This window comes from Pyrgilauda ruficollis, unplaced genomic scaffold (assembly GCF_017590135.1).
Source record: "Pyrgilauda ruficollis isolate IOZ18807 unplaced genomic scaffold, ASM1759013v1 scaffold2, whole genome shotgun sequence".
Classification (NCBI taxonomy): Eukaryota; Metazoa; Chordata; class Aves; order Passeriformes; family Passeridae; genus Pyrgilauda; species Pyrgilauda ruficollis.
This window is the reverse complement of record NW_024519206.1, coordinates 31539890-31566036: the sequence shown is the minus strand read 5'-3', so window position 1 is coordinate 31566036 and position 26147 is coordinate 31539890. Positions and strand designations below refer to the sequence as shown.

Sequence of the window (26147 nt, the reverse complement as noted above, 5' to 3'; positions counted from 1 at the left end):
GAGATACCCACATTGAGCTGAATACATTTTGTTTTAAGGGGGTGTTGGTTTAAATGTTGGATGATTCACTGCCTCCTGCTGTCTCCTGCAGTGTGGGCATAATAGTCGCACATTTGAATGCAATGCTTTTTAATTGCTTTCATTAAATGTCCATCCTCCTCATCTATGCCACAGCATGATGCCAGTTACCTTGGGAAACGTTCCAGCTACTTTGTTCCACACTCACCCCTTATCAGGCTCCAAAGTTGTATTTCAAAATTCCTAGGAGTCATAATTCTAGGTTTCAGCATAGTTGTTATTCCTGCTAGGTATTATTACATATAGCCATGTGAATCCTTCTCATGCCTCTCCTGCATTTCCTCTATTTACATTAAAATAAGAATTAGCTGTCTCTAGTTTTTAAGTATGAACAGAAATAGATAATGCTGGCAATTACACATATTAATTTGTTTTTTTAATTAGATGCTCTGACATCTGGAAATGAGGTTTTGATGAGTCTGATGATGATCAATAGACTTTTTATGTGATCAGCTGACCTATTCATTTATGACAGCAATGGAATTATTATGAGCCTAAGTGCTTGCTCATGAACCTGAAGGATGATTGGAGTTTTAGCACAGAGTGAGTTCCCATTTTTTGTACCCATTATGTAATTATAAAGATTTCAAGCTAGTAACCTGCTAAGCAGAAATCCCTTAATCTGTCAGGGCCTATAATACCCTCAGCCAGTAAAGCAAGAATAGGCTCCTTAACTAAGCATCTACCTGTTTATTCATCTTAAAATGTTTTTCTCATTTCTTACTGCCTCCAATTATTCTGTATTTTACACATTTTAAGATAAGTTTCTGGGTGTTTCAGTATGTGTCTGTTCAGATGTCTCCTCTAAGTATTTGCAAATGTCTCAGACAGAAGGATTTATCTAAAATGGAACTAGATGGATGTACTTAAGCGCCTGAATCTCATCCCATACTACTTTTTAGTCAACATTTGCCTCACTAAACACTCTATAAATCAGATAAATATAGGGCTCCTTAAGTGCATCTTCAAATGACTTGTGGTAGGTAGTAAGCTACCTCTGCTACTTGGATTCCATTTCCATTGGAGTGAGAGACCCTTTTTATAGCTTGAATGTCACTGGATCACACTTCTTTGACTGTCCTGTGTTTTCAATGTTATCAGAATGAATTGGTGTGATTTGAGCATATACCCTTCTGTCTGTGGAGATTGGCTTCTGCCTATCAGTTGCTAAATTCTGTTCAGTGTACGTCAGAGACCAAAACTGCATCTGACACCCATGATGAGGAGTGTTCTGTGCATGTCCTTGGAAAGACAGGATTTTAATTTCTTACTGTCACTTGAGTAAAGTGTCACTATTGCCAGGGGACTTCCATAAGAGTAACAAGCCTACCAGATACCGCGTAATCACTCTCTAAACAACAACTTCGTGGCACTCATTTGGGATTTTCTCCATGTCTTACTTTGAAGGCTCAGCAGCAGTGATTAAATATGTGGACTACTGCTTAGCTACAGGTAAATGAAACAATTTATGAGGAAACTAAGTGAGAGAAAGCCTAAAAGCTTAGAGGAAAATTAAGGGTGTAACATCAGTGGAGAGCACTGACAGCAGATGCAGGTCTGAAGAAAGGCCAATCTGTTGTGGTTTCTTAGCAAACCAGGCTAGCAGATTTATGTAGCCATTATGTTTAGAAAACCAGGGAACAAATAAGTAGGTGAAGGACAAGATATTGCACCTCCATTCCTATTAAAGCAATTTTGCCCATTTAAATATTAAGCAATACAATCTTGTCATATACATGAACCCAAGCATAATTCCTTTTAAAGCTCTGATATCATAAACAAATGCTCAATGAATTGCAGCAAGTGAACAGTATTGTAATATGTAGTGGTTGTAAGAGCTTGCAGAAACTGCCTTAGGGTCTTCTGTGTTGTCTTACAGTTATGCTGCTGCTAAAATTCTTTATTTAGGGGATAGAAACAGCTCATTAAATTAAATGCAGCTTCTTAAAGATGTGACAGAACATAATGAAGTTAATAGTGATTTGGATTAAGGAAATTTTGATACTGATATTTTTGCTCTGACTGTTGGCATATATTGAATGACTGGATAATTTCTTTGCAATGAATAATGGATAATTTTGTCTAGCATACTGTAACATTATGCAAATTCATCACGCACAGCAGCAGTACAAACTTTGCTTTTCCTTCTTGTTACATCTGGCCTGTGCTAAAATAAGAAAGATTGATTTCAAAGAGGAGCAGGACTGTCCAGTGTTACTGGGGATTGTAACAGCTTTGCAATTAAGGCCATGTTTAAATACAGAAGTAGTATGATTTTTTTTGTCAGGTTTTCTGCATTCAGATCAGCATGGCATTCAAGCTTTGCCTGCCTTTTATTATTTAAGCAAAATTAAGGTCATGTTTAGCACCAGTACACAGATTGTTTCAGCTGAATGACAAGCACAGTGTTAGTTAAAGCCTAATATCTCCTAACACAGCCTGTGAATCTCAACATGCCATGGATTTTGCTATGCCTTGATTCATATTGCTGCAGAACGTACAAGAAGTATAATGCTTACCAGTGGCATCATTATTGAAAAGTGTTTTTAAATTGGTGAAAACGCACAATAGCAGTGTGGAGGATTGTGAATTACACAAAAATATTGGGAGTGGAGAGCATATTGATTTATTTTTGTTGCCTGGGGAAAGATGATTTTGCACAATTTCAAATGAACTATCCAGAATTGAATAAAAAGAAAAAAGCTTATCCCCAAAAAGCCTTCACATGAAAGCTGTAATTCAGAAGCTCTGAGGAATGTCAGTAGTGAGTATACTGTGAAAGTGTAAAATTTTCAGGCCTCTTCTCTCCTATTCACACTGTGGGAACTCAAGCTTAGCGGAAGCTGTTCCCCACAGAAAGGGAGAAAAATGGATCTAGCCGCTTACTGGGATAATTAGATCCTTTCCTACACTACTTCATGGACTTTCACATTTGACTGACCACATAAATGTTTCACCAAATATATAAAAATGGCTTTGTAAATTTGATGGTTAGATAAACCCTGCTGACTTTAAGCTAAAAGCAGGATGTGCATTTTCATATGCGATTGTAACAAAGTTCTCTGAGGGTCTCACTTGGAACAACTGCTTTCTGGAGTGTACACCACCCTGCCACAGAAATCCAAGTATGGACTGGAAGTGCAGCATCTTCAAGTACAGACAAATAGGCATGTTAAGTATTTCTGCTTTGTACAATCCTGAAGATGCTTATGCTACAGCTCTATTAGCTGAATTGCAATCTCAGCAACTAGGAGGTGTATAGAAAAGAAAACATCTGGAGGAAAGAGGAAAGAAGAGAAGAGAGAAGAATATGGGATCTGGGTAACTGTACTATTTTCTGAAGGAAGGGATAGTTGTGTTTGCCCAGAACAGACAGCTAGACCTGTCCTTGTGCTGCCACTGTTTTCTTCGAGAATAGTCAGTTACTGCCAAGGATTTACTGGGTAGTCAAGGGCCAAGGTTCTGGCTGCCAGGAACTAAGTGGAAGGAAAAGGTTTGAAAATTGACTAGTAAACTTTGTTTGTGAAAGATGAAATAAATGAGAGCTGAATTGAATTGAATTTTAAGCCCTCCAGCCTCTCTGGGAATTACATGTGTCTCCTCCTACACAGTGCAGTGCTAAAAAGGCTTCTGGAGGGGGGGGAAAGGCTGTCTCTTCAAAGTTTCCTCTTACATCCCCTCAAGGGATTTATTGATTTTGGATGCTGTTTCTCACTCAGTGTGTGTAATCCCACTCTTCAGCTTAGCTCTGTACTTTACTCAATAGGATTCAGTTCTTGTCAAGCCTTGTGCACTACAATGGGCCAAGCCTGTCTTAGGAACCTTTTCTCTTGTGTTGAATCACAGGCTCTATGTAAGCCTCAAAAGAGCACAGGAACTCTTTGGCTATGGCCTTTTAGGACAGCAATCCAGTTTCATACTCCTGTTACCTTATCTCTTTCCTTCTGAGATGCCTATAAAGTAATTGCTGTAAGGAGGATAACATGGTATAAAGAGCAGCAAAAGGTACAGCAGATTATATTCTTCACATTTATTGTCAGTTGTGGCAGATGCATTAGCTTTCTGTACAATGTGTTTTACTTGCACCTCCATTTTTTTTTGCTTTGCTTGCCCTGGAATGTCTGATTTATGTGTTTTTAAACATTTGGTGTAAACAAATGACTACATGAGACTTTTTGCAGTACTTGTGAAACCCCTCCCAAGTCCATCTGTCCTTTGCAGTTGTTCCTAGCCACAGAAAGGGGTGTGTACATGTGCTTGTGTGTGTATATGTAACCATATATCTATAGCTTAATAATAATCAAACCTATAATTTTTCCATTAAATAATATTGAAAAACACTCAATTTCAAATATATCACGATTTCAATACAGGATTGCTTTTTAACAATCTCACTAAAAATTAAAAATAAAAAAAGAAGGTATCATGCAAAGTTGCACAGTGTGCTGAAGAAATCTGAACAGGAAAGCACTGCTTTTTGAATTGAGTTAGTTATGAGAAGAAAAGGGAAATAAACAAGGACTGAAAATGGGAAGTACCTCCTTTTTCTTTTGCAGTAATTTTGATGTCAGAATTTCTTCTTAATGTCCTGTTCTCATCCTCCTCCTCCAGATGTACCCCCACCCTAGCAATAGCACATAAAGGAAAGTTTTTAGTTATATATAAATCAGAAAGTGAGCAAACTTCTCTTTATAGTGTGGCAGTTAGATGTGTTTGGAAAACTGAAAATTTTTCATTCAGATGTTTCCTGGTCCCCTTGTTAAATCCATAATATAAATAGCAAAGCCTCTCCCATATTTCAAATATTTAAATCAGAGAGTTGCAACTGTGCTGAAATGTTATATTGAAAACACAGGCCATTTTCCCCCTGAAATTTTACTGCCGATGAAAAGTATTGCCACTTTTTTTCATCAGACCTAATGCCTTTTCATTTAAAATTGAATGAACAGTATATTAATGACTATTTGATGGATTGTTAAACATTATTTAATAGGTTACTTCAGCTGGTCAAGATTTTGAAGTTTTAGGGTCTTTGTGTTCATGCGTGTGTCTGCTTTTTTTAGTAAGAAGATTAAAAACTCCTGTTGAGGCCATGCACTAATACAACTAATGGCAATCTGGGGATAAGACCTGAGCATCATTTAAATTATTACACATTTTTTATTGTTGTGGTTGAGACAACATGTCTAAATAAATTCTTCCACCACTAATCTATGCTGGTGTTTAATGTCATTCTGTGAGTCTGTGGTATTCCTGGTTCTTTATCATCTAAGGAGTGCCATTTCAGTACTTGTATATGAACTCATGTGCAGTTTTATTTTCAGTATGTTCAAAGATGTGATGTGCAAGGGCTATGTGAGCCCCAGATATGGACAATAATTTAGTTTAGCTCCGCTGAAGTTTTATAATATATTTGTGGAAGGAGTTTCTTGATATTTCTTTATATCTGAATAGCATGCAATGAACTACAGTCAGCTTCCCCTCCAGATAAATGATGAAAGTGCAAATAACAATTTTGGAAGTTGTTTTAATCAAGCAATTAAAATATCCGCTGTTTTCAATTCTGTTCTTATTGTGATTTTAATGGTAATACTTCTTGTTTCAGTTTTCCTTCCATAATGCTATAATTGAATGAAGCTTGGAAATGCAGAGAGAGAAAGACAAGAGTTATATAAATAACTAAAGAAGTGAGGAGAGAAAAGGGAAAGAACACTTTAAAGAATCGAAAGGGAAAAGGAATCTATGTGCAATTTGATTTTTAAGGTGAGGTATTCATCTGTTCTTAATTTATCCACACTAATACAATTTCCCTATCCAGCTCATCATCTCCTGATGAATAATGCATGGATAAATATTGCTACCTGTTAATACAGAAGTAGTTTATAATTCCCCAGAAAGGTTTTATTAATAGTACAGTGTTAACCACCTTGGTCTGAGTCATAACTAATTGTTAATGTATATGTGTGGAACCCAAGGAAATGAAGACAAGAGGAGGCAGAAGACAGGAAAAAAATCCAACTCTGGAGTCCATGGTATTAAAAGAATAAGTTCTTTTTTGTCTGAGCAGGCAGCTGGTAATACTTATTAATGTCTTTCTTTAAAATGGTCTTTCAGATGATTAAGTTAGAAATCTTCACTGTGCTCTAGCTATTAACAGAAACCACCTGAAGTCCAATGGAAATAGAGTTATAATATCCAGAAGCCTCTGTAATGGCATGCTAAGTTTTCCACTGAATGGTTTAAGCCCTCGTATTCCATTCTCACTTTTAAAAGATACCATTAAGGAGGGGTTGAGAGCATGTTTGACATCCATTTGTTGCTTCACAACCTATTAAAAAGAATTATATCACTTAGCTTAAAAAATAAATCTAATTAGTAACGCTTAGTTACATTATGCACATACTCCACTAACCTTGTGCTTCACAATGTCTCCAAAACCTCCCATTGAAAGGTGGCACAGCAGATCACTAACAGGACCAGAAGTGAAACCTCAATGTGCAAACTATTATTTCAAGTTCCTCTGTTCCTTCATCATTGTGCAAACTTTGTAGAAGATCTAGTCCAAGAGAGGTCTGGCAACAAAACAATTCTCTGAGTACAGTTGAATGGATTGGACAGGAGAGAAATCCTGGTAAACAGTAAAAACCCTAGTAAATAAATATAAATTTAATGCTCTGAACTCCTCTGAACCCTGACAATGACAATTCATTCCCAAGGAATACTTATCTGTCATTCCACCCACTGCTGTGCTATAGCTGACACTGAAAACATATTAGGAAAGTGTATGTAATGTTCAAGGCATCTTCAGACTCTTTCAGATCTGGAAAATCCAGACTGGTTGCTCAACCACCTTTTCTACCAAAACACCAGCTGGAGAGAAGCTCCTAATTATTTGGAACTCAGTGTGCTAGTATGAGCTTGAACAGATGAAGACTAGATGGAGCCAAATTGCCCTTTCACACCACCTTTACACTGGTATAATATCACCAATTTAAACACCATTAAGTGACAGATGAGTGGGTCTGCATATCTACATATAGTGTGTGGAGGAAAATGAAAACTTTTACTCTTAAATGATCTTAGGAACAGTTGTGGGCAGAGGAGGGAAGAGGAAGCAAAAAATATAAAGTGGTCAAAAAAGCAATTTAACAATTCACAGGGGAGGAGAAAGGCAGTTCACGAGGGGAACAGAATTCCCATGTTGAGAGACCTCTGTGCATGGTGTGCATTTCTTACCGTCATACCTGCAGTATGCAGCAAACACTGAAAAATGCCATGAGTATTTGTGACTGGAGATTTTTCATTCCTGTGCCGTGGAATGTCCAGGTTAAGCTGCATGAGCACTAGACATGCATACCGTAAGTAATAACAGTTTGTTCAGGAAGCTGCAGAGGTTTTGGCAACTTCTTCAAAATTAGCACAGATACTTGGACATTTACAGGATCATTTTGTTCCCTGTGAGAACAACATTTCACCCTGTTATCACTTGATGTAAATTGATTCTTTCAAGAATTTCCATTGAATCTATTTAAGGAAATAGGAATTTAGAAAATAAATCTTTCATGACTTGTAATACTGCTGGTTTCACTTTTCCTTTAGCCCACTCTAGAATGTAATTGGCTGGATTTTATTACTTGACTATTGAGACTAATATAGCTCTAGGCAAATCTCAGGCACAGAATATGTATGGCATCCCTGAGCCACTGATAATAACATTGTTAACATGTTAACATTGTTATCAGTTTTTATATTTTGTAGCAAGAAAAGCTAACAGAGTCAAACCACTTCATTAGAAGAACACAACTGTGAGTCTCTGAAGTATAAATTAAATCTCTTGCTGCCTTTGTCTCTCCAAGCTAAGAAATGGCTAAGCCATTTCTTTACACTGCAGGGTAGCATTACTCTTTGGAAGATCTCCAGCAGATGCTGCAATAAGTCCTTTAGGGGCAGCTTTCCACAGTTCATGCTTCTTTCCTCTTAGTGGCATGGAGTCAGAAGGGGGGACCATGAACAGGTAAAGTTTAGTTATCCTCCATTAAAGAGCCTTGAAGATCCCTGAGTAGTTCTCTGTCCTCTAAGACACCCAAGAACGAAAGACCTAGTTGAATGAAATTGTGTATTAATAATAAAATCATAAAATATCCTGAGTTGGAAGGAACCCACAAGGATCATCAAAGTACAAGTCCTGACCCTTCACAGGACACCCCAAGAGTCACACCGTGTGCCTCAGAGTATTGTCTAAACACTTGAAATCTGTCAGACTTGGGGCTGTGACTACTTCCCTGGGGAGCCTGTTCCAGTGCCCAAACACTCTCCAGGTGAAAAAGTCTTTTCCTAGTATCCAACATAAACCTCCCTTGACAGAGTTTCATAATGTTCCCTTGGTGTCCTATCACTGAGCACCGTAGAGTAGAAATCAGTGTCTGCCGCTCACTGAGTTAGTTGTAGCTCCAATGAGGTCTCCCCTCATTCCCTTCTCCAGGCTGAACAAACCAAGTGACCTCAGACTCTCTTCATATGGCTTCCACTCAAGGCCCTTCACATCTTCATATCCCTCCTTTCAACACTCTCTAACAGCTCAATATCTTTCTTATATTGTGGCACCCAAAACTGCTCCCAGCACTTGAGGTGAGGTGGCCCCAGTACAGAGCAAAGTGGGACAATCCCCTCCCTTGCCCAGCTGGTGATGCTGTGCCTGATGTACCCAGGACAGGGTTGGCCCTCCTGGCTGCCAGGGCATTGCTGACTCACATTCCACTTTCCATTGACGAGGACCCTCAGGTCCCTTTCCGTGGTGCTGCTCTCCAGTGTCTTGTTGCCCAGGATTGCCCTATCCCAGGTGCAGAATATGGCATTTGTCTTTGTTCATATGGTTAGTGGTTTGCCAGCCCTCTAATTTCTCCAGGTCTCTCCGAAGAGCATCCGCACCTTTAAGGGACTCGATTTCTCCCAATTTGCTGTAATTGAAAAACTTGTTTAGTGTGTCTTAGTGCTGCATTCAAGTCATTTACGAAGGTGTTGATGACAGGGCCAAGGATGGAGCCCTACAGAACCCCACTAGTAACAGGTCTCCAATCTGATGTCACCCCATTCACTGTAACCCTTTGTGCCCAGCCAAGTCACTCTCCCATCCCATGATGTGTTTATCCAGCTGTGGGCTGGAAATTTTGTCCAGAAGGATCCTGTGAGAGACAGTATGGAAAGGTTTACTGAAATCCAAAAAGATTACATCAGCTGGCTTCCCTTGATCAGGTAGGAGGGTTATCTTGTCATAAAAGGAAATTAAGTTTATCAAGTAGAACTTTCCCCTCATGGAGCCATGCTAGCTGTGAGCAATGACTTCATTGTCCTTCATGTATTTTCCCTCTCAGGATAATCTTCTCCATACTTTTACTGATGACTGCAGAGACACCAACAGGCCTTATAATTTCCAGGGTCATTCTTCTTGCTCTTCTTGAAAACTGGAACAAGTCTCCACCTGATCAGTTGGAACTTAAAAGAATAGCAAAAGTCTCTTTCTTTTTTAAGGCACTGTAAACAGGTAAGAATGCAATCTCTGTTTTAGTGTACCATTTTAGCACTATAATCCTGCCAGCATTATACAATATACTTGTTGAGTTACATAGAAACAGTCTAGGTAGTAGACACAAGAGTTTGACATGTGGAGGACTTACAGCCCCCAGGTATGCCAAGAAAAAATGTTGTTATTATACATAGAACTACAAGGAAATTTACATTATCAATGAGGCAATAGCATGTAATGTATTTCAGTTCATAAAATTGACATTTTTAATAAAAGGTGTTAGTTTAATCTAGAGCATAACCAGACAACATAGGCAAATATTTTCCAATTCATTAGGCCACAGGTCCATAGCATGGAAATAAATTCTTCTGATGAGTCCTGTCACCACATTGTAATTCCAACACTGCCGTTTTCTGAAATTAAGCAGACCCATGCCACCCTTTTCTCTGCTGATGTAGCTCCAAGTATTTCATGTGAGTTTCTCAGGGCTGGCTGTGATGCTGCATCATAGTGGGAGCCATCTCAGAGGATGCACATAGGGAATGGAAGGGGTGTTTTGCCCTGAGTTTAAGATTAAGTCATAAGACATGAATCAGGAAAACATGCTATTTTCAGTTTGTCCTCTCTTCCAAGTAATCCTCTTGATGCCCACTCACACAAGCATATTTGTTCTGCATTTGTAGCACTATTAACAAGAGCAGGGTTTTGAGGATCTGAATATAAGCTGTGGATGCTGCCTTGATGAAAAGAAGAGAAAAGCAGAAAGACCCACGTAAGCACTGCAGCTTCTGTGTTTTTGGGAGGGACGAGTTCTATCATGTGCGGCCTGTTGGAGGAGTTTCCCTACTTTATTGTGCCAACTGGAAAATCTCTTACTGAAACTTCTGTCAATTTTCAGTATTACTACCAAAAATCAGTTGGCAGATGTAATGGTTTTTTTTGGATAATTGCTGTTCACTGTAGAACAAAAGATTTACATCATCTGCAAAAGTATCCCAGTTTCTAGAAAAGGAATTTTTTGTTATTGTTGACATTTTCCTTTCAGTCATTCATATTTATAAAGGAGTAAAATCTCTTGGCACAGCTTGCCTGGTGATTGCATTCAGGAGAGACATTTGGAAACAAATATTGCTAAGCTATAGCACTGTTGATACTGGTAAGTGAAGGTTGTCAGGTTGTCTCATCAGATGTGAAATGGTCAGAGGGGTGAGCACATCCCTTCCGCATTTCCCCTCTTTTTATGAAACAATCCATCATGAATTGTAGTACACTTTATTTAGCATAAATTATGGGAAATACAGCTCACTTGAGGGAAATGGACCACTCACCACTTAACAACTAAGATTAAAAAAGTACCTTTTTTTTGTGAGATCTGGCTAATAGTTGCACAGTGAATGACATCTTTGTCAGACTCATAGATACAATGTCTGCATGCTGGTGTTTGGGAAAACGTTTGCTTTCCCAAGACTCCACTTGGAGTGCTGCATCCATGTCTAGGGTACCCAGCAAAAGAAAGATCTGGACCTTTTGGAGAGAGTCCAGAGGAGACCATGAAGATGATCCGAGGCAACTCTCCTCCTGAGGGGACAGGCTGAGACAGGTTGAAAGAGCTGGGGTTGTTCAGGCTGGAGAAGAGAAAGCTCTGGGGAGGCCTTATTAGGGTATTTTCAATATTTAAAGGGGGCTTTTAAGAATTTTTTTACCAATGCCTGTAGTGACAGGACAATGGACAATGGTTTTAAACTGAAAGAGGGTAAAGAGGGCAGATTTTGTCGGTACATAAGGAAGAAATTTTTTTCATTGTGAGGCTGGTGAGAAACTGGAAGTGGTTGCCCAGAGAAGTTGTGGATGACCCATCTTGGAAGTGTTTAAGGCCAAGTTGGATGAGGCTTTGAGCAACCTGGTCAAGGAAAGATATCCCCACCCATTACAGGGAGTTTGGAACTAGATGATTTTTAATTTCCCATCCAACCCGAACAATTCTAATCATTCAAATAATTTTGTCATTCTATGATTTTATGAAAATCAGACTTTTCTTCCATTTATATCTGCAAGATATTGGGTCCAAAGGGAAAACCATGTGATCTAATACTGGGCACAGTTTTCCTCCCTTCTGCAGACCAATTTTCTTGGCCTTTATGTGAGTGCAGGCATGTTCTAGTGATTATTAGAGAAATGGTCCTAATTTGATATTAAGAGAGCAACTTTAATGGAGTGGAAACAAGAAATCAAGATGCAACAATGAAAGTTTCCTGGTGAATTAATTTGGAATTAGTCTTCCAGGGATTTATACTGTGTATACAAAAAGTAGCACCATATACACAAATTTTTCAATTACTATGTTTTAGCAACTATTAATATAAGAAGATTTTGCAAAAATTAGACAATTTAAATATACATTTCATGTAATTCTCTCCTATGGTTAGGAAATGAAAGAAAGTTTATGTGTGAAAGTATGGTTTCCCACTATCTTTTAATGACAAAAACCCTTGGATTTGGTTGCTGAACAAAATTTTCAGATTCAACAGTGCTAAATACTCTGCTCATACTTTTTTCTAAAGTGTTAAAAGTAAATATTGCACTTGAGGTAGATTTTTCCTAAAGGTTTGTCACAAGAGCTTTTTAATTTGCTCCATAATTTCAGTGCCATGGTAACAGAGACATAAAGATAACATTCTGTGGATCCAGTATTCACAGTGCTATGTTAAATAATATAATTATAATCCTCTTAAGTACTTCTTGCATAAATCTAAATAGCATTACACATATAGATTCTCCAGAAAGTATTGAAAATACAGTAAGTAGGCTTGCATTAGCTAGCCCACAATAGAATAGCCACGGAATTTTACACTACTCAGCCTAATATGAGTATTATTTACATTCTTTTGTTAAAGAGTAATTCACTATGGCTCCTGCTTAGCAGAATTCTTATGTGGAACCCTAATTCTTGCCATAGACTCTCACTAAAATCAGTGAAAGTATGCAAATTCTTAAAGCTCTGTACTTTAAAATATTTTCCTGATTCAGATTTATATACCTTAAAGCAGTAGAAGTCTTTTCACTGATACTAGCAATAACTGCGTAAGAATACAAAGTGCAATAATAACTATATTTTTACCATAAGTGGTAAGTAGGAGACCCTATACTTGTCTTACATGCCTATATTTTTCTGTTCAATTCCACTTTTTTTGCAAACAAGTTGGTGTAGCTGTGCTAATATTTTTTTTTTTTTGTGGGAACAGTTTCAAGGAAGGAGATCTTTAATTGTTCCCTCTTAAAGCAGTAATATGTACTTCCATCTTGAAGCAAGGAATGTCTGGTTTTTGTTGGTTATATTTTTCTATCCCCCAGATAACACAGAACCTTAAATATGCATAGGCATTATGTATAGTAATTAAGGTTTGCATAGTAGAGGGCATGAGTTATATATTCAGTTTTGCCACAAAATAGGAGTCCTTTTTTGCAAAGGAATGTCTGCATTTCCCCTATGTCAGTCTGGTTGAAGAGCATATGATTTTCTGTAATTTATGTGTTTTGGTGTGTGTTTTTTTTTTTTTTTTTTAATTTCATCTTTCTGGGATTGTTTTAAGGGAAGCTTTTCTATATTCTAGTTTTAAATGCTTTCTGGGAGAAACTAATAGGGTGGAAGAAGGAAGTTTGTATTATTCAGTAGCCAAAAGTAAACACAATTGGAAGTTTGTGGAAGGGCATCTTATTAGTCTGGGTCTTGATCCAGATTTGTTAGTGGTTGTTGATGTGGTGGTATCTCGTGTAGCGTCAGGCAAGTAGGTGGAATGGGGCAGGTGGTCCAGCTAATTGCACTAGTGCTTATCATGTCTTGCATGAGGATTTTTACATCAAGACACAGGATGGATCATTAGGAGTTTGGCAAGAGTGTTTTGTGGCAAGAGTAGCCTAGGAGGAATACCACTGTAATAAGCATAGCATAAAATATAAAGATAAGCAGAAAAGAGAGCTTACAATGGCAAAACACACTGTCTGTATCAGCTTAAACTTCTGAACCCACAGTTTGAAGAAATTAGAGCTGTAGTTATTATCTGAGATCTGCTTGGATCACTGAAATCTTTTACTACAATCTGTGTGCAGATAGAATTGTAATTTCTTTTCATCTAATTGATGATAGAAAGGAAATTTTGGGCCATGGTCAGGACATTTAGCTTGCTGGATTGTGCTCATTGAGGTGATTTCCTGATGTGAAGTAGTCGGTCATTTCAAATACCTTTGTCCTAGGGCGACATTATGATGCTTGTATCCCCAAATTTCTCCCAAATTTGTCCTAAACCACGACAACCTTTAACCTCTTACTATCACTACTAATTAAGAGGCGATTCAGTCATTTTGAGGACTTAAAAATATTTTGTGTATTTTGTAGTAAATTCTCAGCTCTGATTTTATCTCTTTAATCAAGCAGTATAGAGGGACCCAACCCAGATGTATGCTAGAAATCTTCTGCAGAATGTTACAGAGGCTTTTAGGAATCTCCAGCTTAGCAAGATCTGGCAGAACTTAAGTACAATCTCCATCCCTTTCCTAGGTGCCCATTCATGTGCCTCCTATAAGCCTCCACAATCCACTGTGCCACAGTTCAACAGCACATATTCATTCCACAATTCCTGCAATATATTTTTTATGCATCCTTCTCATGGTTTGTCAATGTCAGTTTTATGCAATGTATGTCTGTGATTCTAAAGAAAAGAATTGCTTAGTTCAGACTTATTTTCCCAGAAGAACGTTCCAATAAATGCGGAAAAAGAGCTTCAGTAGCAAGTCTTGCCTTTATCAGGAAATCTCATGTGGTGCTGCCATGGATGTTGAGTTTTTTAAAATCTTTTTTGTTACCTATTACTGATTGTGAGCATTCGTGTTCTGTTATTTTACTGCAGAGTTTTGAACAGTGCATGCTATCATTCTCAATATCTATAAAAACCTGCTTCTCAAGCAGTTCCTCATTCAGTTTTGAGGTTACATGGGCAGAACATAAGGTATCGTACAGCTGGGCCGAATATCATATGCACTGGACTGCTAGTTATTCCATATATTTAAGAAGTACATTGTCTATGTAATCTCTAAATTTCTACTCTTTCGTCCTCTTTCATCTTTTTGCAACCACCAACTCACTTCTCCTAGTTTTGATTTTGATCAATCATTTCTCTAATTACTTTTGAAGACTTAAGTTTGGACTTTTTTTCCTCTCCTCATTTCTTTTTCCCAGCTTTTTAGCTTTTGACACAGATCCTTTATTTATAGCCATCTACTTAATTTCATGTGATTTTAATGAAACCCATCTTGCACAGCTACACAGGAGTTTACAGCATTTATGACATTTTGACTTACTGAGATCATGAACAGTAATAGAGATAGTAGAATTATCAATACCCCAATGAAAACAACTGCAAATAGGAGGAAAAATGTGCAACAAACTGAACAACTGACTGCACTCCCCATCCCTTGTCCCTGACCTGAGCTTAAGGAGAGGCAGAGCTAATTCAAAACTGCAGTTGAACAAATAATCTGTGGAAGATAAAAGCAGTCCTTTGAAGTTATGAAATACAACTTATGCTCTTTTGTTTTCCTTTCTGGCTGTCTTGGAGGTAGTTCTCTCAGTTCATTGGAAATGGCTAATCTGCATGTTTTGGTATATGAATTTCTGGCAACAATGTTTTGCACAGTTATTTAAATGGAGAAAAAAGGTTAACCGAGTAACAGAATGTAAGAAAATTTTCCATTGATAGTACACACTAGACCCAAGCTGAGAGGAAGAATTGAGCTTAGAAAGCAGTTTTACACTGCTGGCATTAACATGTTTCTAGAAAACACTGACTGGGCTCTGCTTCTCATATTCAAAGCAGGAGAAAAAATGAAGCATCATGTTATCTGGTGTAAAAATACTCTACTCCAATTTAGTTTTGAGTAGTATGATCCTAGTGAACAGAAGTCAGGTCAGATCAATTTGAGACCAAAAATCATTTCACAGGCCCACCTCAAAATGTTAAAGCTGCTTTTGCCCTCACAAGGGTATTTTGAAGATTAATGTCCTGTCAGCACTTTGAAAATGTAAAGTGCTAAGTATATATTATTATAACCCTTTCCATTTATTACTTTTATTGATGGTCTCGTGGTTTCCATGACGCTATGTTGATTTGCACGGGATTTTCCTGCAGTGTGCATTTCATCTCATGAAGAGTAAAAAAACAAATAGTTCTTTTTAGGCCTTGTGCCTTGTTGGATAATATCCAGTTACTGGGGGACTTGTTTATGACCCACTATCTCTGCTGTGAAAGCCTTACTGCAATACATTATGCAGCTGTTTGTTTTCAACTTTGTTTTCTCAACTATATAAGCCTCTGCTGCTACTGAGACCCATGTACTGCTCCTAACTGACTCCTAAGGGGTTCCTGAGTGAAAAGCAGACTTACCACCCACTGAACTCCTGTATTTTTTAGTAGTAGTGTGTTCAAGGAGTGGGACTGAAGCCAGGCTTGTCAATCACTGGCAAACAGGGAATATCTTGCTTGTTGAAGTTCAGTCCAGTTTTTTCTGCCTTTTCTGGCATTGGTATTACAGCCAGACCTCCTGGTGGCCAAGCTTTTCTGAGGAAAATTCCAAACTTTATTTCAAAATTTTAGATTTACACTTTGGCTCTGCAGCATGTCTGCCTAACTCTCAGCCAAGTCCCCAGGCGGCATTTACTTTTGGAGCAGTTTGCCTCCCCAGCTCTGCTTTCCTGCAGACTTCAGGGATCAAGTTAGGCCAAGAAAAGCCAAAAGCACATGAACCATGTGTACCTTTTGCTTCCTCTTCTGTTGAGAGTCTCAGCATGGAGGTTTGCCCTGATCTGTCAACAATGTTCCCTCAACTGACAGCCTCAACCAGGTGGGTTTTCCTTGGCTCTCATCTCCCCTTAGGACATAAAGAGCTGTGGAAGCCACAGCTGCAGGTCAGCCAGCCCCTCTCTTGAAAAAGGTCATGTGACAGGGCCAAAGTGCAGCAGGTTTTGCCCAAATGCATGAATGAATTGCCACACAATGAGGATACCAAAGCTATCCTAGTCTGTGTTGTTTTAACACGTCTGACATCTTTTAGGGCCTCAATCAGCTGCTGTACCTTTAACTATATCTCTCCACATCTTTTTCTCCAGGGGTCCAGAGGGCTTGGGGGTGGAAAAAGCCAGAAGGTGTTGCAAAGGGCTTTGGACCTGCTACCTCTTGTAATCTTTCATGTCCCTTGCTGAATCATTTCACAGACTGACATCTCCAGGAGAAACACAGGCCCACCATACCTCTGTGAAATGTGAAATACAGGGGGCTTTGTATCACATAGAACAGCAGACTAATGCAGATTGGAAGGGACCTCAGAGGGTCATCTAGTCCATTCTCCTGCTTAAATCCAAGCTAGGCCATTAGTTAATAATCAGCAATGTGGAGCATGCAATATGGTTCCTTTGCCAAAAAATATATCCTAAATATTTTTCTAGAGCATTTTCTTAGCTTAGTTTTCCTCTCTTGTTCAATTTAGTGAGAGAATAGATTGCAGAGAGAAGAGATAAGAGGATGAAGAATCTAATGATGCAATCAACAATGTCGTTTAGCACCTTTGTGGACTAGAGCAGGAGTGATCAATATTGAAAGAACAAAACCTCAAATCTGATGATTCCTCTAGACAGACACCATTCCAATTCTTCCAGAGCAATTCCTTCTCTTAGTGAGAGAAATCCCAGCTGGAATCCATGTTGGAGAAAAGAGTAAAAAATATTCTAGCTTCTTAGGATGTTTAAAAATAATCAAACAGCCAAAGGCTTTAACTTTTTCCAACACAGCTTAGATGTCTGTAGTTCCTTGTTCTCTATGGGGAGAAACATCAAGGTTTTGCTGATGCGTCTAAAGGATGCAATTAATGTATTTTATGTGCCTAGGACCTGGTGTATGTTCTTCTCAAGGTGTTAACTGCAGACTGCTATGGTCTCATGCTCACAGTATTGATCCAAAAATGCTGCCATATCTACTTGCAATAGCTTATCTCTCTCCTGTGTCCACTCCATCTGTCTGTGATGTGAAGAAGGACAAAAGTTCAGACACTAGGAAGAAAAATGGGCAAAAGGGAGCCTTTTTGGCAGACTGTTTTTTGATATCAAAAAGGAGTGGGAAGTCATAAGGCAATGATTGCTCAGGATGCAATTTATTAAGATCTTTGGGCACTGCCCCTGCCACAGACATCAAGTGTCCCATCATGGTGCTCAAAGTGTCTGGCATTGTTCCCACTCAAGTCAGACAAGAACAATCATGTTTATCTTCAAGAGAAACTGTCCTTCTTCTGGTGGAGAATATGTCCTATCTCTGTGTGTACTTTCAGCTGAGAGAAAGGAAAACACTAAGACATATACAGAACAATTGCATGCAGATGTACCTTTCTTGCATAGCTTTGTGGGCTGGCAACTTTGGCTGTCAGAATAGTCAACAAGAAAAATCATGCAACCTGTCAGTATCTTGTGACGTCACAGGTGAGTTGATAAATGATATAAAGTTCAGAAAGTTCCTTGGTCTGTGTGTGTTCACAGTCCCATATTTTCCATAGTTCCTCAAGGCAATGCTGAAATAGCAAAGAAATTGAGAAGTGATGCTGTTTATGCCATGCTGTCTCTGAGGTTATGACTGTCATGTCAGATAAACAAAACAGATCTTTAATCTTAAAAGTTCCAAAGAAGAGAAAAGGACCAATATTCCCTCTGGGACCAGGTTTATTCAAAACAATGAGTAAATGAAGTAATATTTCTCTGCAGATGCCAATAGGAAAAAAAAAAAGGAAAAGTAAAGAATTAGAAGATGTTGTGGAGTTTGAAGTTTTTGTTTTGTTTTATTTTATGTATACTTTTAAGGCCATTGTTTAACTAATATAGTCTAACCAGTGGGATGGATTCTCCACAAACAAACACGAATGCCTAATCAGAAGGCTCAAATATCTTTCAAAAAGGAAATTATCCACAATTTGGAACACTAAAGATTATATCCTTAGGATATTGTTCACATTTCAAATCCTGAAATATCAAAAAGACAACATTTACCTTCATTACTACTTAGAATAAACCCTACAGCGGACAGCTATATTTCATGCACCATAAGGACACTTTCTCTAACAGGACTCTGCCAGGTACTGTTAATTCTGACTCTTAATTTTCAGACCTGTGACAGTATTCACTCTTAAACTACAGAAGGACTATTCCTTGAGCTTACTGAAATATCCAGCTACAGTGTTTTACAGCGTTATGGGGTTTGGGATCCATGGTACTAAAAACGTGTCTCCCTACCTGTGCTAAGCAGTCCACTGGCTATCAACACATTAAATGCTTCTGACACCATAAGATAGTCAAAACCATCTCTTTCTTTTTTAGGTATTTACTTCTTGTCAATTTTTTTCTTCTTTTTTTTCCCGAGAAATTTTCATAAATCTTCATTGCTTGGATATCCATACATAAAAACTCTTTTCCACTCTTCCACATCTTTAGATGTGTGTGTGAATCCAGTTGTTACAAACTGTACATTCTAATGTGAAGGAGAATAAGGATATTTATCCATGTACGTTTAAGTATTTTGTTCTTCTGAAAAAGATTCTAAAATCTAACTTTTCATTGAAAAGAAGCATAATCCTAAATAGAAATGAACATTGATGTCTGAGGATTGAAGTTTTTCCTGGAGCAGCAGAAGTCCTTCATGCTCTTTCCTCTTAGTGCTGAATTATATTTAACAAGATTGGTGGTTTGGGAAAATATATTGGAGTTAGCCCAACTGTGCAGATTACATCAATTAGAGAGAACATTGGAATGCAGGGGATCCTCTGGTGTTAATGCCTTGAGCAGTCAAATTTTGTGCCTATGCAACTAGAAGGTTGAAAAAACACCCCATGGAATGGACTTTTATGTTGTGCTACCTGATTGCAATACATTTGCAGCTGAACAAAGATTAATTGTCCTGAATTATTGTTTTTCAGGAAAAAAAGAGACCACATTTATGTTGCCCAAAAATCACTCAGAAACAATCACTGTAACCATGTAAACCCTTTGAGTTTATTTCTGTAAAATACGTCTCTGCTAAATGTTAATGAAAGTATTGAGTCTGAAAAAGTTTGGCCACACACTGGACTTTCAATTAAATAGAAAGCTTTGAATGGGCCAAACATCTGTGTATTTTCAAGTTAGTGCAGTAGCTGAGGAGTGACTGTAGGTTTCTGTCTTACCCCTTACGTATAGCGTAAAACAAATTAATAAATGAAAATCTGACTTTCTGCTTTATGGCTATGTAGAAGCATTGGATACAGAGAATGAAAGTGACATGTGATGAATGTGAGGAAGATTACAATATCTTCATGTGCAATGCAACTTACTTGGCTGTTTCTTTTTCAAGGAAATCTAAGCAGGGTAGCAAGACTGTCAAATCTGGATTAGAAAATAAATCCCATTAAAAGGAGAAGGTAACACTTGCCATTATTTCTGCATTCACTATATTTTTCCAGTCTCTGGAGAATGCTCAAATCTTCTTCCAAATAGTAAAATATTTAAAACAAAATAGCTTCAATATATATGCCTGCATGTGCCAAGATAGGTCAAGTACTTTATGAAAGGGATGCAGAAGTTCACTATATTTTTCCTTTTACTTTACACATTGGAATAACCCCAAGTTATAGTATCATAGAAATGGAAAAGACCTATTAAATTATGTGTTTCCTTGCCAGTGGAAGTGTACTCCCAATATACAAAACTTTCCATCTCCAGCTAATAGGCACCTACCCCATCATTTGAGGACTCTATTCCACAATAAAATTAGCATTGGAAAATTTCCCTACATCTCAGCCTAAAAATAGATTTGTTCTCTTGTATTGCCTTACTCACACCTGTGAGCCACCATTTTCTGTGCTTCCTTCTTAAGAGTTCAACTATCAAAATCTTGTAAATTGTTGTGATATATATTCCAAACTCTGTGAAGTCAAACAAGTGCAAAAGCAAAGTGGGAAATCTGTTTTTAAGCTGAAATGCCAGACAAACTGTTTGCATTTACTACAGGTGAAATATCTGCCTTCTCTTTCACAAAATTTCACAGTTGTATCAGTTCAAAGCGCTTTGGACCAATTCTTACATTTCTCAATGTCTTCCTGAACATTTAGATGACTCAGAGATAAAAAGGGCAATATCACTGGTACAGTTCCACACTTGAATTTATTTCAATAGTATTGCAAATTCAACTTTAGAAACTGCTCAAGAGGTGTGTTTCTTTCATAGATGTCTGCTACCTCATTTAACATGGTCTCCACTTCCTCTGTTCATAGAAAGATTTAACTTAGGAAGCAAAAGCCCTAGTGAGCATGTTGTGTGTTGAGCTGGAACAGTTCTTCCATAATTCCACATAGTAAATGTAGTTTCATGGGCTTTATAACTTGTCTGTTAACTTGTGCCTTCAGTCACTGCATTATTATTTCTTTTCATTCTTCCATTTGATTTATGACTGTTTCCCTCATGATAGGTAATGTGAACTGTATACAAATGGTTAAAAAAGACATTTGAAAGGTGCAATAAGACAACAGGCAAACCTTCTAAATCTTCTTGTTGGAAAAGGGCTGTGTAGTTAAGAGGAAAAAAAAAAAGAAAAGAATAAAAAGAAACTAAAAAAAGGGGGAAAAAAAAGAAAAAAAAGCACCACCACTGGTTTGCATGGGAATTTGTGGGTCAGCTGCTCATTGTTAAATTAAGTTCATCTTTTCATTTCCAAGAGTATTCCTTTTCACCACACTACTTACTCTACTTTTTGCAGTGGATACAAGCCAGGTTGAAGATTGGCCTTCTTCTATAGAAGATCAACACATAGATCTGGAGAAGGTATTCAGTATGTATGAAGAATCTTTAAAACAAAATTTCTTTGCTGTAGGCATTCACTGCTCCTTCCCTTTTCTTTATTTCTCTCTGCCTTTCCACCACCTTAATTTGTCTGTGGACTTGGCTTCTTTGTTCTTTCATGACTAATATTACCATCTGTGACATTACATATCAAGATAGCAATGCAACATATTAAGCACAGGAAAACCCGGAATGTTTGAGCTCATCCAAGCATTTGTTGCTTAAAGCTCCAGCATTACTTGTAACCACCTGAAGCATCCCAACGTTTCGAAAAACACATTGCAATAAAACAGCAGGTTTCCATGTTGTTACTGAAATCGCGATATAAGACCTTATTGGAGCTGCCTTTTTGCAAACAATCTCGGCGACTTACTCGGTTTTATTCCTCACTAAAGGCTCATAAAAAGAGCTTTCTTTTTTATGGCATTGGCCTAACTACCACCTAGAGCAGCTCACTTTGGGAACTCCCCAACTCACTTTTGTCAAGATCTCCTGTTCTACAATGGAAGCACCATTCCCAGGTCAGACCTATGACCACAGCCTGTGTGAGCTATGCCCTCAAGAAGCAGGGGCCCAGCAACCAGGCAGAATCACAAACAAGTGCTTTTCTCTGCCACCTTCTGCCCTTCCAAGGATGAGGAGGGTTTTTAAGAATCTTGAAATGGACACGTCTCAAGATGCAAGATCACAATCAGAATGGAGGTCTCCTCCACCTGCTTCTCACATAGTTCTAGACAGATCCACATCTTATTTACCTAATAGGGATTGCAGTAACGACCAAGATCTGATATTGTGACAGACAGACCTTTCCCTCCCATTGCTGATTTTGCAGACGAGTTGCTTCAGTGTTTATCTCAAAACCCGTACTTATCTGCAGACATCAACCTTCCCAGTTTTTCTCTGCATTAATAATTTTCCACTTCAAGTTCTAGTACCGTCATGTGGAATTCAATATTGAATAACTCTATGTTTCAGACTATCTTATTTGTATTATTGCATTCTACATTTTATAAGAAAAGCGCTATAGCTATAGCACATAGTAATAAAACAGCGAATTATAAAGGTCTGTGTAAAGTTGGGGGAGTTTCTTCATGTCCACATTGGAAATCTGTTATCTCCTTTCTAATTTATCCAGATTGTTACTAGCACAAGTGAGGAGGGAGCAAGCTTCCTCCCCTTATCTGCTCCACCTGTAGAACCCACAGCTCCTAAGAGCTGAGGAGTTTATGAATCTACTCCTCATACTGCCATGTACAAAATATATGTGGGTAAGTATAACACAACACTTCTATACTATTTTTAATTCTCCTGTGTCTGGATGTTTACAAGTCTTTACTGTCTAAGATGTAAAATAACCTAATAGTTTCCTGTTGAAAAAAAAAAAAGAAAAAAAAAAAACAAAAAAATCAAACAAATAAATTTAATTATTCTTTCTGAGTAAGTCATAGAAATGAGAACAATATTACACAAGAGAGATATAAAAAGCACTATGGTAATGTCATGAGATGTATTTGTTAATTTGATTCAGCATGATAGACTTAGAAAAATATGTAATGGTTGTATTATTCAGAGGAAGGAAAGGGTGAGCTGGAGCTGGGGAAAGGAAAGGAAGAAATTGGAAGGGCAAAAAAGGGGAATGACAGCTTAAACAGAGGAAAAGTTTGCTTCCCCTCATCTTTTACCCTGGGCCTGCAATCAACCTTGCAGGGTCAAAATATTTGCTAGTGGTGATGTCACTACCCTGTGTTTTGTATGGACACTGGTCATTTATGACCACTGTGTTGACATGTTAAGTGGTATGTGATTTATCACTACCATAGGGAAAATGACCTTCCTCTGAACAGGAATTTAAGGATAACCAATGTGCACATTAGAGAAATGTGTGTAGACTCACACACATGCTCAAGAGTGCACAAGTAACACTGTAGATGAAAATCTGTCTGCATAGAAATCGACAGAAATGTAGTTGTTGCCCGAAGTGTAGCTACATTTTTAGTCCACAGAACACATGTATTGGAATATGTGTGTAACTCACTGTAGTCTTCTGCACTATGATGAGAGATTCAGTATGATACAGAAAGTGTATTCAATATTCATTCATGCATGTTGTTCAGATCCTGCCTATTTCTGTAGCTGATACATTAAATGTTGAGTGTAAGGGAAATACTGATGGTATAAGCATAGATGACTGAATTAGACATGTGGTTAACTTCTGCTGTCCACCCCAAAACACCTTGGAGCACAGGCCATAGTTAAAGTGGATAGTGACTTCTGTCTGTGAGCTGTCTTTCTGGCTTGGGTCCATGGAACCCCATCAACTGAGAACTTACCCACGAAGGTGGAGCGGGGCACTTTCCTCAGCAGGGTGTAGAAAATCTTCAGCAATGAGCCACATTGCTCACCATCCCTCAGAAGTTTTTCGTGCCACTGCTACTCCCTCCCTGTGGCCCTGAAACAGTGTTGATGAAGCACAGGAGGCTTTCCCCTTTCTGTGGTCGCTCCTGGCCTCAGGCACCCGTGGGGCGGCAGCAGCCCCTGTGGAGATGGGGCTGGGGAAGGCAGGTGTTGTTCCCACGACCAGAGCCCAGCTCCCAGGGGGGGAGAGTGGGGGTCAGGAAGTTAGCAAAGGTCAGCCAAGTCCCGCTGGCTCTTCGTAATCCTCTTTTCCACCCACAGCCCCTTGAAACTCCCCTGATTTCTCCCAGTGCGGTGTCTGGGGGAGTTGCTCTACTGCTGCAGGATTCAATTTACTTTTCTCGCTTCCAAACTATGCTTCTGCAGAGTCTCAAGTCAGTTTTGTTTCAGCTGGAGTCAAGCAACACACAGGAGAGATGCAGCTCTATTTCACTGGTTTGTTTTTCTTTTCCTTCCCTTTTTTTAACCTTTTTTTTTTTTTTTTTTTTGACAGGAAATCTTGCTCCTTTTTCTCTTGCATAAGTATGAAGTAACCCTGTGAAAACAAATAAGATTACTTGTTGTTTACATGTGTAAAAATAAAAGGACAATTTTGCTGATCAAGTTATATCTGAAGACTAGTGTTGTATAAAGGATTTATTTACTTGTATTTTTATGCTAGCCAGACAAAAATATCAACAACAATAAAAAAATTCTTTTGGTCTTCCCAGAATTAAAATTTGTCAGTTTTACTGCCAAACAGCAACACACAAATTTGAAAGAAATGTCATTTCAGGTCACAAGACATTTCAAGTAGGCTTTTGAACATTGATTAAAAATAAATATAGGTAAATTTCAAAAGAAAACCTTAATGCAAAATGAGAACTGAAAAGTTTCTGTTTGAAAACGTCAATAGGATTCCGCTTGATATTTCAAAATATTTCCTTTGACTGAAAATTTTCTGCTGTAATAAATATTGCTCCTTGTAAGAAAATTAGAGCAAGCTTTTTGAGACCAATGATGCTTCCTCACATAGAACTGGAAAGGTTAAAAAGTGCTTAACTATCAAACTTCTTAAGTATAGCTGGAGAATGTACTTTTTGGGTTTGGCTTTATACAGAGCATCCAGGCACTAAACCAAATTAAAATATATAGCCTGTAGAGTCAAGGGAAAGTTTTATCCAAACAAAATTTAAATAAATTCATGCATTTCACTACGTTAAAAAAATCAAATAAACAAATAATTTTGCACATATGTAATGGTCTCAAGATTTTGTAATTTCTCTTCCACTTTTAAAACAATAAGACCCAAATGTGGATAAAATCATCTCATTCTTCCCACAGAAAGTGAAGAACTTTTTCCAAGTCCTTATGCGGGAAAATAAAATTTATTTCTTAGGAACTGATGACCAAACTATATGGAATAAGAGTTTTACTGCTCTAGTTAAGAAAAAAATAAACAACTGCATTAGCTAATCTGAGTTCAAATAAACAGATGCATAAACTGGATTATCTCAAAGCAATACAGAACTCAACAGAAACCGTTAACACTCAAAACACTCCATAAGGTTCAGAGACTAACCTCTTCAAAGCAAAATGTCTCCTATGGTTGCACTGAGGGAGTGAGTGATAACACCTCTATATAGTGGCTAGCTCTAACTGCATATTTGCTAAGCATGTATGCTGGTGAAGTTCACATTAACTTAATTTTAAAGATGAAGAGAACAAAAAAATGTGCTCTCATTTACTGTGTACTGTTTACTGCAGCCAGCAAAGCTGACCAGACACAGTGGTGTGCAATGCGGTTTTGAGTCTTAGCAAAAAATTTAAATTTTCAGGAACATTACCTTCCATGTCACAGAAGAAAGCCCCTTTGAGATGTTACCTAAATGTTGTAACATGGTATCAAGACTTGCTTATTCAGCTCTGTGTACAAATGATTGGTGGCTCACGCAAAAATTTAATGATTTTTAAGAAACCTTGGCTATCTGTGCAGCGGGGTAACAGAGATGAAAAGCACAAATCTGTGCTTTGGTGCATTGTGGATTTTCAAACAGCTTCCCAAGTCTACAAACTTGGGACTACAGACTATTAGTCTACAGACTATTTTAAAAAACCCCAAGCCAGCCTACCAATTAACCAGAAAATACTCCCCAAAGAACCCAAACAAAACAAAACAACACAAAAAAAACCCACAGCAAAAAACCTACCACCAAAGTCCAGACCCATTTGAACTAGCAAAAGGCTATTGTG

At 38.1% G+C, this 26147-nt stretch overlaps 1 long non-coding RNA gene across 2 annotated transcripts; it reads left to right on the top strand.

The window, feature by feature from the left end:
• Nucleotides 1–1422: 1422 nt before the first annotated feature.
• LOC121353072 lies at nt 1423–24636 on the top strand. 2 transcript variants are annotated; one of them, XR_005955030.1, is made up of 7 exons: nt 1423–1530; nt 5684–5841; nt 9450–9619; nt 10285–10373; nt 21418–21482; nt 22636–22768; nt 24409–24636. It is a non-coding gene; the product is annotated as an uncharacterized LOC121353072 (long non-coding RNA). The 2 variants fall into 2 exon arrangements; XR_005955031.1 differs by having other exon boundaries at nt 21418–21489.
• The last annotated feature ends 1511 nt before the right edge of the window (nt 24637–26147 follow it).